Source organism: Entelurus aequoreus, linkage group LG12 (genome assembly GCF_033978785.1).
Source record: "Entelurus aequoreus isolate RoL-2023_Sb linkage group LG12, RoL_Eaeq_v1.1, whole genome shotgun sequence".
NCBI lineage: Eukaryota > Metazoa > Chordata > Actinopteri > Syngnathiformes > Syngnathidae > Entelurus > Entelurus aequoreus.
Window position 1 is genome coordinate 36,487,669 of NC_084742.1, and position 15,325 is coordinate 36,502,993.

Consider the following 15,325-nt stretch of genomic DNA (forward strand, 5'->3'; position numbering starts at 1 on the left):
TGAGAAAGTTGAGGAATGCTCATCAAACACTTATTTGGAACATCCCACAGGTGAACAGGCTAATTGGGAACAAGTGGGTGCCATGATTGGGTATAAAAGCAGCTTCCATGAAATGCTCAGTCATTCACAAACAAGGATGGGGCGATGGTCACCACTTTGTGAACAAATGCGTGAGCAAATTGTCGAACAGTTTAAGAACAACATTTCTCAACGAGCTATTGCAAGGAATTTAGGGATTTCACGATCTACGGTCCGTAATATCATCAAAAGTTTCAGAGAATCTGGAGAAATCACTGCATGTAAGCAGCTAAGCCCGTGACCTTCGATCCCTCAGGCAGTACTGCATCAAAAAGCAACATCAGTGTGTAAAAGATATCACCACATGGGCTCAGGAACACTTCAGAAAAAACACTGTCTGTAGATACAGTTTGTCGCTACATCTGTAAGTGCAAGTTAAAACTAGAGTTTAAAGTAAAAGCCATTCATCAACAACACCCAGAAACGCCGCCAGCTTCACTGGGCCTGAGCTCATCTAAGATGGACTGATGCAAAGTGGAAAAGTGTTCTGTGGTCTGACGAGTCCACATTTCAAATTGTTTTTGGAAACTGTGGACGTCGTGTCCTCCAGACCAAAGAGGAAAAGAACCATCCGGACTGTTATAGGCGCAAAGTTCAAAAGCCAGCATCTGTGATGGTATGGGGGTGTATTAGTGCCCAAGGCATGGGTAACTTACACATCTGCGAAGGCACCATTAATGCTGAAAGGTACATACAGGTTTTGGAGCAACATATGTTGCATCCAAGCAACGTCTTTGTCATGGACGCCCCTGCTTATTTCAGCAAGACAATGCTAAGCCACATTCTGCACGTGTTACAACAGCGTAGCTTCGTAGTAAAAGATTACGGGTACTAGACTGGCCTGCCTGTAGTCCAGACCTGTCTCCCATTGAAAATGTGTGGCGCATTATGAAGCCTAAAATACGACAACGGAGACCTCGGACTGTTGAACAACTTAAACTGTACATCAAGCAAGAATGGGAAGAAATTCCACCTGAAAAGCTTCAAAAATTGGTCTCCTCACTTCCCAAACATTTACTGAGTGTTGTTAAAAGGAAAGGCCATGTAACACAGTGGTAAAAATGCCCCTGTGCCAACTTTTTTGCAATGTGTTGCTGCCATTAAATTCTAAGTTAATGATTATTTGCAAAAAAAAAAAAAACATTTCTCTGTTCAAACATTAAATGTCTTGTCTTTGCAGTCTATTCAATTGAATTTAAATTGAAAAGGATTCGCAAATCATTGTATTCTGTTTTTATTTACGATTTACACAACGTAACAACTTCACCGGTTTTGGGTTTTGTACACACTGCAGGTCAATATATAATGTAGTAACAGACATGTTCATAACAATATGTGATATGTTCAATATGTTCATATGTGGTCCCCTCCAAGGTTTCTCATTGTATCCCATTGGGTTGAGTTTTTTCTTGCCCTGATGTGGGATCTGAGCCGAGGATGTCGTTGTGGCTTTTGCAGCCCTTTGAGACACTTGTGATTAAGGGCTATATAAATAAACTTTGATTGATTCATTGATACAGTGAATATTGTGTGGTTATGAGCTGTGATTCAAGAGTTGGGCTGTAGGACGCAGTGGAGTTTCCGAGCCTCTTTGGCCGCATTTAAGTGTGGCGTGTTTCTTGCTGTAAATTATACAGTGCTGTTTTGTAGACGCCATTAAATAACTGATTTGTGCACAGTCCTCAAGCCTCATCGTCATTCCACCGACATTACACTATGTTATACTCCCTGACAGAGCTGCTGCGGGATTTTTGTTGTAATGTCTTGACTTTAATGACGATAAAGCTTTCATACAAGCACAAATCTTTCTTCCAGCGACTAATAGAAAAACATATTACTGTAGAATCCCAGATATAGTGACTATAGTAGCTGCTTACAGTTACATTTAACGAGAAAACCACCGGTTAGCTTATGTTTCCATTAAGCGGTTCAACAGAACATTATTTTAATGTATATTTTTCAGGCTTGACACTCATTGCTGTCTCGTACACATGTACAGTACATCCCGCACACACACACAAAAGCAGATATAGAGAAGCAACTTAGGGTGTACCCCGCTTTCCGCCCGAATGCAGCTGAGATAGGCTCCAGCACCCCCCGCGACCCACAACGGGACAAGCGGTAGAAAATGGATGGATGGAACTTACAATTTGCAGTCTTGTTGTTATGAAACAATATACATTCAATGATAGTTAACACTATTCAAATTGCTATCATTAGCTAAGAAGGCAAAAAGCTAATGATCGAGTACGTCGTTAAGTCTTAAAAGCCGTAATTGGGCAGTATAAAATGCGTAAAATACATTTGGAAGTTAGCACCCTGATCTGCGTAAAGCTTGTATACAGCCCCTTTAAAGGCCTACTGAAACCCACTACTACCGACCACGCAGTCTGATAGTTTATATATCAATGATGAAATCTTAACATTGCAACACATGCCAATACGGCCGGGTTAACTTATAAAGTGCAATTTTAAATTTCTTGCTAAACTTCCGGTTTAAAACGTCTTTGGATGATGACGTATGCGCGTGACGTAGCCAGTGAAACAGAAGTATCGGTACCCCATTGAAAACAATACAACATAGCTCTGTTTTCATCTCATAATTCCACAGTATTCTGGACATCTGCATTGGTGAATCTTTTGCAATTTGTTTAATGAACAATGGAGACTGCAAAGAAGAAAGTTGTAGGTGGGATCGGTGTATTAGCGGCTGGCTGTAGCAACACAACAGGAGGACTTACTTGGATAGCAGACGCGCTAGCCGACGCTAGCCGCCTACCGCACGGATGATCGGGTGAAGTCCTTCGTCGCGCCGTCGATCGCTGGAACGCAGGTGAGCACGGGTGTTGATGAGCAGATGAGGGTTGGCTGGCGTAGGTGGAGCGCTAATGTTTTTATCATAGCTCTGTGAGGTCCCGTTGCTAAGTTAGCTTCAATGGCGTCGTTAGCAACAACATCGTTAAGCTTTGCCAGGCTGAGAATTATTAACCGTGTAGTTACATGTACATGGTTTAATAGTATTGTTGATCTTCTGTCTATCCTTCCAGTCAGGGATTTATTTATTTTGTTTCTATCTGCATTTGAGCCAGATGCTATCACGTTAGCTCAGTAGCTAAAGAGCTTCGCCGATGTATTGTCGTGGAGATAAAAGTCACTGTGAATGTCCATTTCGCGTGCTCGACTCTCATTTTCAAGAGGATATAGTATCCGAGGTGGTTTAAAATACAAATCCGTGATCCACAATAGAAAAAGGAGAGAGTGCGGAATCCAATGAGCCGCTAGCTTGTATCTAAGTTACGGTCAGAGCGAAAAAAGATATGTCTTGCACTGCATTCTAGTCCGTCACTCTAACGTTCCTCATCCACGAATCTTTCATCCTCGCTCAAACTAATGGGGTAATCGTCGCTTTCTCGGTCCGAATCGCTCTAGCTGCCTTGAAAACAATAGGAAAATATGAGGAGGCGAACAACCGACTACGTCACGTTACTTCTGGTAGGGGCAAGGCTTTTTTTTATCAGAGACCAAAAGTTGCGAACTTTATCGTCGTTGTTCTATACTAAATCCTTTCAGCATAAATATGGCAATATCGCAAAATGATCAAGTATGACACATAGAATGGATCTGCTATCCCCGTTTGAATAAAAAAAAATAATTTCAGTAGGCCTTTAATACTGCCATTTGTGCCTTTTATTTTTAAGGTTATTTTGCACTGAAAATAAAGTTTTAATGCTGTGTAACTACACAGTAGTTAAAGTATGTTGTGACTTAAAGATAATGAGAAAGTTGCCAATATTAAAAAACCTGTGTGAGGAACTCGCATGGCTGCAGTTGCAGTGACCCCAAGATGCAGGAACCAGGAGAGTGAAGATCAGGTAAAATTATTTTAATTCACTCAAACAGAGCAGTCGTGCATGTAACGGTTCACAAACATAAATCAATCCTCGAGCACTGAGAAGCAGGCGAGGCTGGCATAAATGGAAGCCTGCTGATTAGCACCAGGTGTGGACCGGCTGCCAATCAACAGCAGGTGAGGGGAAAACAGCGCTTAGCGGGACAAGCAGGAAATAGAACCAGAATAAGAGCACTGATATTAAATAACACAAAAAAGGAAGAACAAACAGAAATGAAGTGACAGATCGTCACAACATGTCCACAACAAATTTGATGTCAAGAACCATGTATGTCAATGTTGACTTCAATGGGAAATTTTTAATATCGATAACACAGTTAACTCGACATACACAAATGGCAACATAAGCAGAGCCAAATTAAACAGATTCCATTGCACAAAAGTATCAGGGCACCATGATACCGGAAGTAACATTTAATTCATCATGCTAATACCAAAAAGCACAATGAGACAAGCCAAGACAATGCTGTGGATCATCTTGGTGAACAACAAACAACATTAATATACACCCTAAAAAATGCATTCATTATTTATGCCTTATAAAATGAGGTTATTTGTTTTTTTTGGTCGCATATACTGTCAATATGCAATATAAAATGTTTTCCTTTGATCAGTTTGAAAATTAAAGTTAATAAAAATATTTAAATTATTCAAAGTTTTTATGTTGTGCTTGGTATTCTTATGTAATTTCTTATGCATAAATAAATCATATGTATACAATTGTACCTCAACTTAAAAGTGCCCCAACCTAAGCATGTTTTGAGATAAGAGCTGTATTGTTTAAATAAAGAAATGTCGAACAATTACTCTTTGGAATGATTGATGCGCACACCAGAGATATATGAACAATTAACACACCCCTGTGTGTGCAATTACACACATGGATATAAATGCATAGGTAAAGTGGTGCAAAAAAGAAGTCTCTGTTTTACACACGTGGTCTCTTCTTTTTGGTTCGTTTTCATCGAGTTGGTTGCTTTTTTCTCTCGTGAGACCTGGCAACACTGCTTAGCAACTGTGCCATAAATGCTTTGACAGCCACGGTGAGAACAAACAATACACAAACAGGCAGTGGTGTGCCATCAGGGCCAGCAAGGCCTTCTCTGCTGGCCTAACATATTTTTTTTATTTACGTTCCCTAAATATCTAAAAGTATTCATAATATCTTCATGTCATATTATGCTCCTTCCAGCGCTGTTGTTTTTAGGTTATAGAGTTGTTAACCAATCAGAATTCAGCTAGCTTTTGTTGCCATGCTGTACCAAATCTGCCAGAAGCCTTCAGAATTAACAATGCGGGCGTCTGTGCACTGTCAGTGAACGAACACAAACATTTGACAGACAGTTGCGATAGCCAATCAGATCACAAGTTGTTGTCAGTAAGGCCTTCTAGATGGCCTAAGGCAGACATATATTGTGATGTTGTGAGCTAGGTAACATAAGAGCTCCATTACCCAGCATGCCACAGTACTGAAGAGCATGCGCAGTGGCCCCGTTTAGCCAAGCCTAAATCCTGCATGGATGTTTTAGATGAGCACACAGTGGAGTAAACTTTAACAACTCAGCCAACACGCCTCGTCTGCATCTGTTATGATTAGACAAGACAACACATATATTTGCAAGGCCATTTTCAAGAAGGATATTTAAAGAGAAACTACATCTTGTGAGACGATGTCGACCAACCCCGGTAGCTCGAATGTGTGATACAAATCGTAAGTTCAAATATTTTATTTCTTTATTTTTTCACGTTTAATATGTTTTTTGCAATTTTCATTTTGACAGTACCACATAAGGTATGTTTTAATTGCTGATGCGGGCTTATTGATTCATAAATGCGCCAGAAAATCACCTGTTTTGTACACTGTTGGTGGTGATTCAATACCCAGAAGTGCGTAAATGTGTTTCTGTATAGTATTTCTCCAGCAATGGTCACATGGTGATATAAATGATGGTATTTTGAGAGGTAATCATTGAAGTCGGACATCACTGAAGGCCTAGGTGGGAAACACACAGCCCGCCACTGACAACAGGCACACCATCTCAAAAACACAGACATAACACAATTGCACATATCCCATAACAATACATACCACCCCTCTATACACCAGTAGAAAAGTCGTATACTAAAAGACACATGCTAAAAAGTCACAATAATAAAAACCATTAAAACACGGATTTCACTATTATCCGGCCTCAAGCAGCATTATTCTAGAATTTCATTGAGTTGAAAAAAAAAGGAATTGTTAGAACAGTTGAGCTTGCAGTTGGATGTCCTAAAATGTGTATTATTATTAGTTGTTGGACCTCATCCTAAACTAATTTGATGGTCTTCATTTTCATCAAACTAGCCCAAAAGTGCTTTGATGGACTCTGCTTTGCGTACTAGGAACAGAAAAACGGCCTTCTTCAAACTGTCCCCATGAAGATGGATGCTTTGCATGCAAAATATATTGCTCAGATAAATGATTACTTGAGTCCATCTAGTATAGTTGTTGATCTCCGCAGAACAACCCCAAACACATTCCTACCGACTAAAGGATTACAGCACAGACCATGAAGACAATTCTGTCACCAAGATGAAATAACAGATTATGTGCAACCGGTCTAGTGAGTCACAGTCTCTCCCGGAGACGCTTGAGTGACTCCCATACTTACTGCCAAGGGGCAGTGGGGGCCGCCAATGATGAGGCGTTTGCAGCTTTGGTGGCTACCTGAGGGACCGTCAAGAAGCAAGACGAAGCGTGTTCAATGGTAAATCCTTTTGCAGGGATAAAATAATATATATATTTTTCCCCGGTGATATTTTTATATATTTTTATATCAGATTACATGCACTTGCCGCTAGCATGCACCGAACCAAGCTTTTTATCAGCTAGATTTATGCAGCGGAAATGTGGAGAAACTAACATCATTTCTCACATTTTGCTGGTCCCACACAAATGGCTCTTGTCTTCTCTCCCCGTCCCACACGCTTCCTCTCATAAATAGCTGCACCGTATTCACCTTTAAGAGAAGCGGATGTGATTTTCACAATGTATCTCGGTGACAAGCTCAACTTTCATTAGGTACAAATGCAAAATAAAGAAGAAATGTGTTTGGAAAAATGACATAAACGTAGCTCCTCTTAAAGGGGACCAGATTTGAATATACATTTAAAACACTTCCTTGTGGTCTACGTAATATGTATTGGATATGCTTTTATTACTCGTTTTTTGAGCCTATCTGCTAGATGTTTGTTTCTGGAGGCCTTCCCAGATAGCAAATGAAACCACACCCCACCCTCTCCGATCAATTTAGAAGCCGCAAAAAAAGCTGCTTTTACCAGCATTTATGTCACTGCATGTAGCACATTGGTGTTAAAATGTGCATGCCAAGATAACATGAAAATATTTTATCTTACTTTTTTTTGGTTTCCTTACAGCCTGAAACAGAAGGTGAGGAGCTCCTCTTCCTATGGCTGAGAGCTTGACTTAATGTCTAAATAAGTACGTCTACCTCGCTGTAACGTCATGATGTAGGCAGTCTGCAAAACCTTGCAATAAATGGCAAAGAGAACTCCGTGCAAGTTTACACCAAAATGCATAGCATTTGACGCTTTGGCATTGTTTAACACGAGCAGTGTTGGGTTAGTTACTGAAAACCAGTAACTAGTTACAGTTACTAGTTACTTTATTTCAAAAGTAACTAAGTTACTAACTCAGTTACTTACACCAAAAAGTAATGCGTTACTGTCAAAAGTAACTATTTAGTTACTTCTTTTTTTCTTCTTTTTTTTATTAAAGCTCCCATTAATGCCCTTTTAGCCTTCATTTCAGTACTGTTATTGCACTGGAGATCAACTTGACATGCATTTGCATCACTGAACTCTGCTAAGCAATGTGGTCTACATACAACACAAAGACAAATATATGTTTCAAGGGGCCAATTTATTTCAGGCCAGAACAAATTGACAAAACTATTTTAAATAGCTGCAACATAACATACATAAGTAACAAACAGCATAATAACAACATGTCACAACATAGCTGTAAACCTGGCTTCACCCAAGGAAGGCACACACTACATACACAAAGCCTAACCAGGCCTTTTTTCTCTCTCAAGGAATTCTGAAATAAAATCATGTCTTCATGAGATCAACACTGTACTGAAGTCCAGAACACTCTATGCATTTCCCCACTTTTAGTTTAGAGAAAATGAAAGATTGGCCTGGCCCACTAGGATCCCTTTTTATGTTTGTGAACGTTATAGTCGATCAATACATTTAAAGTGATGTGATAATCAAACACTCTAGAAGTCTATAATGAAAGAGTATATAAGATAATGTGTGTGTACCTTCAGTGCTGAATGATGAGCAGAGGCAGAGTTTGGAGTGTCTTCTTTAGCTTGCTTTCCATGTTTATGTACCAACTGTCCACTGTGTCCAGGTACTTGGAAAATGTTTTTGTGCTATTTGCCGTTTGACGCCCGCTATCATGCTAATTAGCTGCCTGAAAGCGGGTGACTCCACTGTAGAAATAGCCTGCATGTCTTCTAGCACATACGCTGCAATGGCTCTATCAATGTTGTCCTGGCTCGCAGTCCCTCCGTTAAAATCCAGCCGCTGTTGGAGGTGGAGGTGAAGTGTGTCTCTCTTTACTAGCTTCGTCGAAGCATGTTGCTTTGTAGCTGTTTCAGCAGATTTGAATTGCTGTTTTGGGCAGTAGATGGGATCTTTGATCCAAGACACAACTTACATTTAACTAAAATGTTCTTTTCTTTGTGCTCGACAAAAGAAACGTAGTGAGAATATCTCCATGTTAAGAAACTCGACTGCGGCTCCGCCATGATGTCTTGTTAGTAAACACAGACGCCCCCCTCCCCTTCCCTCCCCACACCCACACCCAGACACACACACAGCGCGCCTCTTCTCTCCCTTGTGACACAAGAACATTCAGAAGGACGACACTGCAACTCTCCAATAAAACACACTCAGATCTTCTGTTTCTAGCCGATACTACATAAAAAATAATGTAAAATAACGCAGTAATGCATCATGTAGTAACGGTAACTGAGTTACTGAATATAAAAAATTACGCGTTAGACTACTAGTTACCGCCGAAACTAACGGCGTTACAGTACCACGTTACTTTGTAACGCGTTAGTCTCAACACTGAACACGAGTATCCGAAATGTCAGAGAATTGACGATTCAATTCGGAAGAGTTTGGTTTGACTATGAACCTCACAATATAATTATTTGACATTTCTATGAATGTTCTCATCCCTCCAGGTCATTGTACTCTCAGGACATTCAATCAATCACAACTGGACTGTTTGGTTTGTCTAAGAAGACGTTTTGCCTCTCATACGAGTAGGCTTCATCAGTTCATGCTCATAGTTTTAGATTGGTCGGACCTAGTCTTAGACTTAGATTGGTCAGATCTAGTCTAGCGGCTGGTGCCAATACCACAGTAGGCTTCACCAGTTAATGCTCATAGACTTAGATTGGTCAGATCTAGTCTAGCGGCTGGTGCCAAAACCCCAAATATTTATACTCCAAAACCAGGAGGGTGTGCCTGGGCAAAAATGGTTTCACCCTATTGTAGTGATAAAAACAGCTGTTTAATGCAAATCCTTCTGTCAAAGCCAAACCGTCATTGAAGTGTAATTTCCCCTCGTTAGTATTGAGGTATTGTGTAGCAGAACGATCGCTGTGAATCGATTACTACCAGTCCAAAATAGTCTGAATCCTCCACGTTAGCATTCCATTCAGTTGTAAACAAATGGCACCTTCTGTGACCAGAATGTTTCTAACTCCTGTTATTTGTTGGAAGATAAATTGCAGAGTCATTTAGAAATGGTTGAAAGGACAATTCTGGGATGGTTTTTCAACCTTGACATAGATGGCTTCCCTCACTCCTTTGTTCTCAAAGGAGCGCTGTTTCTCCCTGAGGTACAGATAGATAACTGAGTTTTGGCCTGAAGAGTTTGCCCATCTATGCTGTGGTTGTTTTGATTCCCCAATATATGAATCAGTGCATTCATCATTACACTGGATAGCATACACCTGATTGGTTTGTGTGGGGTGTCCGGTCTTTAGGATGCACTCTTTGTTGCCTGGTTTGAAGTGTACCGGGATGTTCCGTTGGTTCTTCTGAGTTTCTCAGATAGACCTGATACAAATGGGATGACATTATGTTTGTGTTTGTCACCTTTTTCCTTCTCATCCACTCTGTTCAGCGTTCTTGTTATTTCTGGAACTGGATGCATTTGTATCCAGTTTTAGATCTCTGATTTTCGCTACAATGTCAATTGAGTTTTGGACATGATGTGGAGTTTTGCCAACCAGAGGTGCTAACAATGGGTCTGAGGGGAGCCTCCTCTTTGTATATTTTTGGAAGGCCATAAATGCCAGGGATGGTTTCTTGTGGGTATAATCGGTAGTACAATGCCCGGTTGATGGCTTCTGACTTTTGTAGAGTTTGTAAGTACTCAATGATTCTCCTCTTGTACCCAATTGTGGGGTCCCTTTTGAGTATTTCATATGCGTTGGAGTGCCTGCTGTAACTTTTCCTGTAATTTTTCCCATGATAAATATTTTCTGTCTAGAGAACATTGCTGCCGCTTTAACAATTATTTTTAATTATTTCTGTCTTGTTTTTTGCTTGTTCTGCACAGTTGATGACATATGCCAGAAAAATTACAATTGTATTCGTACATATTCCTGTAATCGCTGACTCCTGTGCTCTGTCCGTGTGGATGTTCTCATTCCTTTGCATTGTTACCTTTCCCTGTTTCTGTACTGTAACTGTGTCTGCATAAGTGATATTTCGCTCTACTTTAATTTACTGAACTTCTGCCTCTTGTTTTCTGCCTACACAACCCTCATAAGCTGCTGAATGACTTCCCCCACAGATACAACATTTAACAGTGACATTGCATCCACATTCTCCATATTCGTGTTCTCCTCCACACCTTCCACAACGTTGTTTAGCTCATACTCTCGCTGTGTGTCCATATCTTCGGCAATTATATCACCTTGTCGGCAGTGGAACATACGCTCTGACATAATAGCTCACATAATCTATCACAATGTGTCTTGGCAATACTTCTTCCTCGAAACGCAACAACAAAGACTCACTTTCTGTTTTTTTCCCCTGACCAAACCGTGTCTTAATTTTAGTCACATGTACTCCTTTGATTTACTCCTTTATCTCTTCCAGCTTTGCTTGGACAGGGTACACCTCTGGTTCCTCTCCCTTCACCCACAATCTTGCTTTCTATCACTTGACTGAAGTGCCCTTTTCTTTTTCCCACACTAACCATTTTTTCCTCCACCACCCTGCAAATCCTCTGCCCCCTCTGAGACCTGTCTGAGGTTGTTTATGATTGGACCTTTGGAGGACTCGGATGACGACTGGGTCTGCCGTCCGTGCCAACAACAACAGCCGCCTGCCCAAGAACTACCCGTCCTTAATGCCCATCCTACACCTGAAGATGCCACAATGCCCATGCCACCACCTTCACTCCTGGGCCCGTACCCGCAAGAGACGCAGGGTGCGGCAGGTGGACACAATATGAATCCCATTGCTGGGCCATGCAACTCAAACGGCGTGCGAGGACCCTAGCATTCAAGCATCAATGATTGAACAACCAGCCGCTGATGATGAACATTCCCCAGTGCTTGTGTACTGCCACATGGACTCTAAACTCCTTGTCGTTGTCATGTTCTCTCTCCTGAAAGTCAACCAGGGAGACAAGAAGTTTGGCAAAGCACTCAAGGCCTTCTGTCGCTGCTAGATGTTGGTTGGTGTCAAACTTGTCAACATATCGAAGAGCGTCATGAGGCCAGATAACCACAAGAAGATTCAAGGAACTGTTGAAGTCCAGGGTCATGCTAAGCTTCGTCCCAGGACATCCAACTGGAACGACAATAGCCGATACGAGCTCCACATCATCGCCATTCTCGCTGACTTCAGATGCTCTGACCAGATATTTTGCTGACTGCAATGACTGAGTCACAACGACACGTGTGTATTTTTACAAGAAGTGCACCGCTGCTTGTGTGATTTTGACTTTCAAACTCAAAGCTATTTTTTTTACAATTGACTATTCGGACCCACACATTTATCTAGCAAAAACAGACAACTTGCAGAGGAAAGACTTGGGTTGTTTCGTGCACAACTGAAACACAATGTCTAATACGCCAGGCCTGTATTTTTATTCCAATGTTCAACTTGGCTCCTAAATCAGCCTACGGGACACACAGACGACAATACCTCCTCCACCTGATGGCCTGTCTTTAATTATTTTCTAAAAGATTGCAAAATTGACATGCTTGTTCTACCAAGTGTCAAAAGGGTGAACATGTGTCCCAAACTTCAAGGGATGCTCTCACTTCAGCACCCTCTCCCCACCTGTCTTACTGATAAGACTGTTGGGCAGTAACTGATCGTTTACCTTTTTTTCTGTCACAATGCAATTAAATGCAGTACAGAGGAACCTACGGATGCAGACGGACGGTGAGCAAAACAGTTCTTTACTTAAGGAAAAAGTACTCACAACAATGATCCAAACAGGAAATAACAACAAGCGACTGTGCGAAAAAGAGAAAACAAAATGAGCACCGTGGAAAAAAGAACAAAAGCTAATATACAAAAATAACTAGACATTGGTTGGAGTTGAGAGACATGCAAACTACCACACAACCCCAAGCTGGATGGCACTGGGAATAGCCAAGAAAGTTAGCATCAAAAACTCAGGAAGCATAGAAGTCTTCTGACACGGAGAGCCGAGGAGTGGAATCACAGAGTGCCATTCAGCCGCCAAGGTGCTGCTTAAATAGCACCAGGGTAAATTGGGAGCAGCTGTGCACGTCTCACAACTCCGCCCACATTGGGAACACAAGAACTCTAAAGGGCAAGGAGAAATGAAGTGAACAAACAAGGTCAACTGCACCAAAAAGGAAAACTGAATACAAACCACAAGGTGGCAGCAGGTGGTGACATTTTCCTTCTTTTAGTGGGCGTACTTACTGGGGCTGTGATGGGTTTGATCAGAAAAAAGGAAAAGCTGCGTTTACATTTGACCTTTACTTTAAAATCAATTGGTATTTAATTAGAAAATAAGTGCGTAAGTAAGTTAGCACACATAATTGTATAATATTGGTGTCCACCTTGTAAAATTTATAAAACACACATAGCGAAAGCAACCTTAACCAATTGTTTGCTAACTGATGATAAGTTACGGTCCAATATTATTTACTATAATTGTTATTTCATGAAATGTTTTACAAAATGTGGACCCAACGACTAAAGACAATGCCCACTGGAAGTTCCCTACCGTTACAGTGGTTGTCACTAGTGCAAAAATTCCCTTTTTCGTAGACTATGGTGCTAAAAATTCTGTTGTCAGAACTAACGACCCTTCAGTACTGCTCAGCCGACGTTCTGTTACTTTGCGATGCGCGGACAGCGCCTCCGTGTGTGAACCCCTCTCACGCCCAGTCACGTGTTCCTGGACATGCCAGTCTCATTACTTTAACCCAAAATCAATTTGTGATTTCATCAAAATGCCCGGTAAACCTTTCTGGTCGCGACCTAATGCTAAAAATAGGGATGATTCTAACGTGTACACCTGATGGTATTGTAATCAATCGTTTGGCTGACATGTTGCCGACGCCCAGCAGGCTTAAACTGACGTCACTGGCACCCTAGTACATGTATGTGTGGGCATTGCCCTCCGTAGACGGCCAACAGCTGCTGTCCCTCTTGGATGTCAAAGGTCTCCAAATTAATGGTACCTCTAAACTACACTGCACAGCACTTGTTTCTCAAGGTCTAGATGAGCCTGATGCTGACACATTCCTGGACGAGCTAACTGTTACACTCAGGTGCACACCATTTACTATTTTACTACGATCAAGACCACGTGGCTGGCAGCATAATTTTTTCCACCATTCAAATGGCGTATTTCCTGATCGAGGATTCAACTCCACACATCTTGGTAGCCCAATCTTCAAACATACACTACCGTTCAAAAGTTTGGGGTCACCCAAACCATTTTGTGGAATAGCCTTCATTTCTAAGAACAAGAATAGACTGTCGAGTTTCAGATGAAAGTTCTTTTTTTGTGGCCATTTTGAGCGTTTAATTGACCCCACAAATGTGATGCTCCAGAAACTCAATCTGCTCAAAGGAAGGTCAGTTTTGTAGCTTCTGTAACGAGCTAAACTGTTTTCAGATGTGTGAACATGATTGCACAAGGGTTTTCTAATCATCAATTAGCCTTCTGAGCCAATGAGCAAACACATTGTACCATTAGAACACTGGAGTGATAGTTGCTGGAAATGGGCCTCTATACACGTATGTAGATATTGCACCAAAAACCAGACATTTGCAGCTAGAATAGTCATTTACCACATTAGCAATGTATATAGTGTATTTCTTTAAAGTTAAGACTAGTTTAAAGTTATCTTCATTGAAAAGTACAGTGCTTTTCCTTCAAAAATAAGGACATTTCAATGTGACCCTAAACTTTTGAACGGTAGTGTACAATGGAAGGACAATGGTCATTTTGTGTTGCAATGCCTACAGGCTAATGACTGGCTACCTGCCACCACTAACCGACCCAGCTACTCTCCATTACTTGACGCTTACCAAACTGACCTTGCGGCAGGTCTTCAGGATTTCATCATTCTCCATTACTTAGACCACATAACGCTGGCTTGAGTGACTGCTCTTGCCAACATCTCCCCACTGTTGGCCATGGTGCCGACCAACCTGTGGGCCTCTCACAAACATGACGTTGGTTTGAGTAAACATTGTGACCCGGTCGAAATCACACCAAAATCTGACTGACAGAGGACAATATCTGCTCAGACCTGACGTTGAACAGAACATCGCACTTGTTTTCCAATCATTGCTTGAAATTGGCATCAAGGTTTCACCTCCAGACACAACGTTGTGTGCGTTAAAACAATCAGAAAACTATCAGCTGGCTTTATACTTCTATAAACAACTATATTTTAAAAATATATTATTGTTCATATTTCTCTAAAACTCTGTGTCTGTGTGTCTGACACTATCAAGAAACATTCCAGCTGTCTCCTAGAAAAAAAGAAGAAAGAAGTATGTTTGCAAACTTAGTAGGCTTTAGAAGCATCTCTCCACTGCGTCCTTGGAGAGGACAAGTGACAAAAGCCCATCATTCTACCTCCTTTTTTGCATGGTTAAAACACAAGGAGGTGAAGGGAGGAAAACGTTGACGCGACCTCAGCTAAATCTAATTAACTGACTCACATTCCAAAGAAAAAGGGTGGGAACCAACAAAAAAATATAATTAAATTTAACCATCTTAAA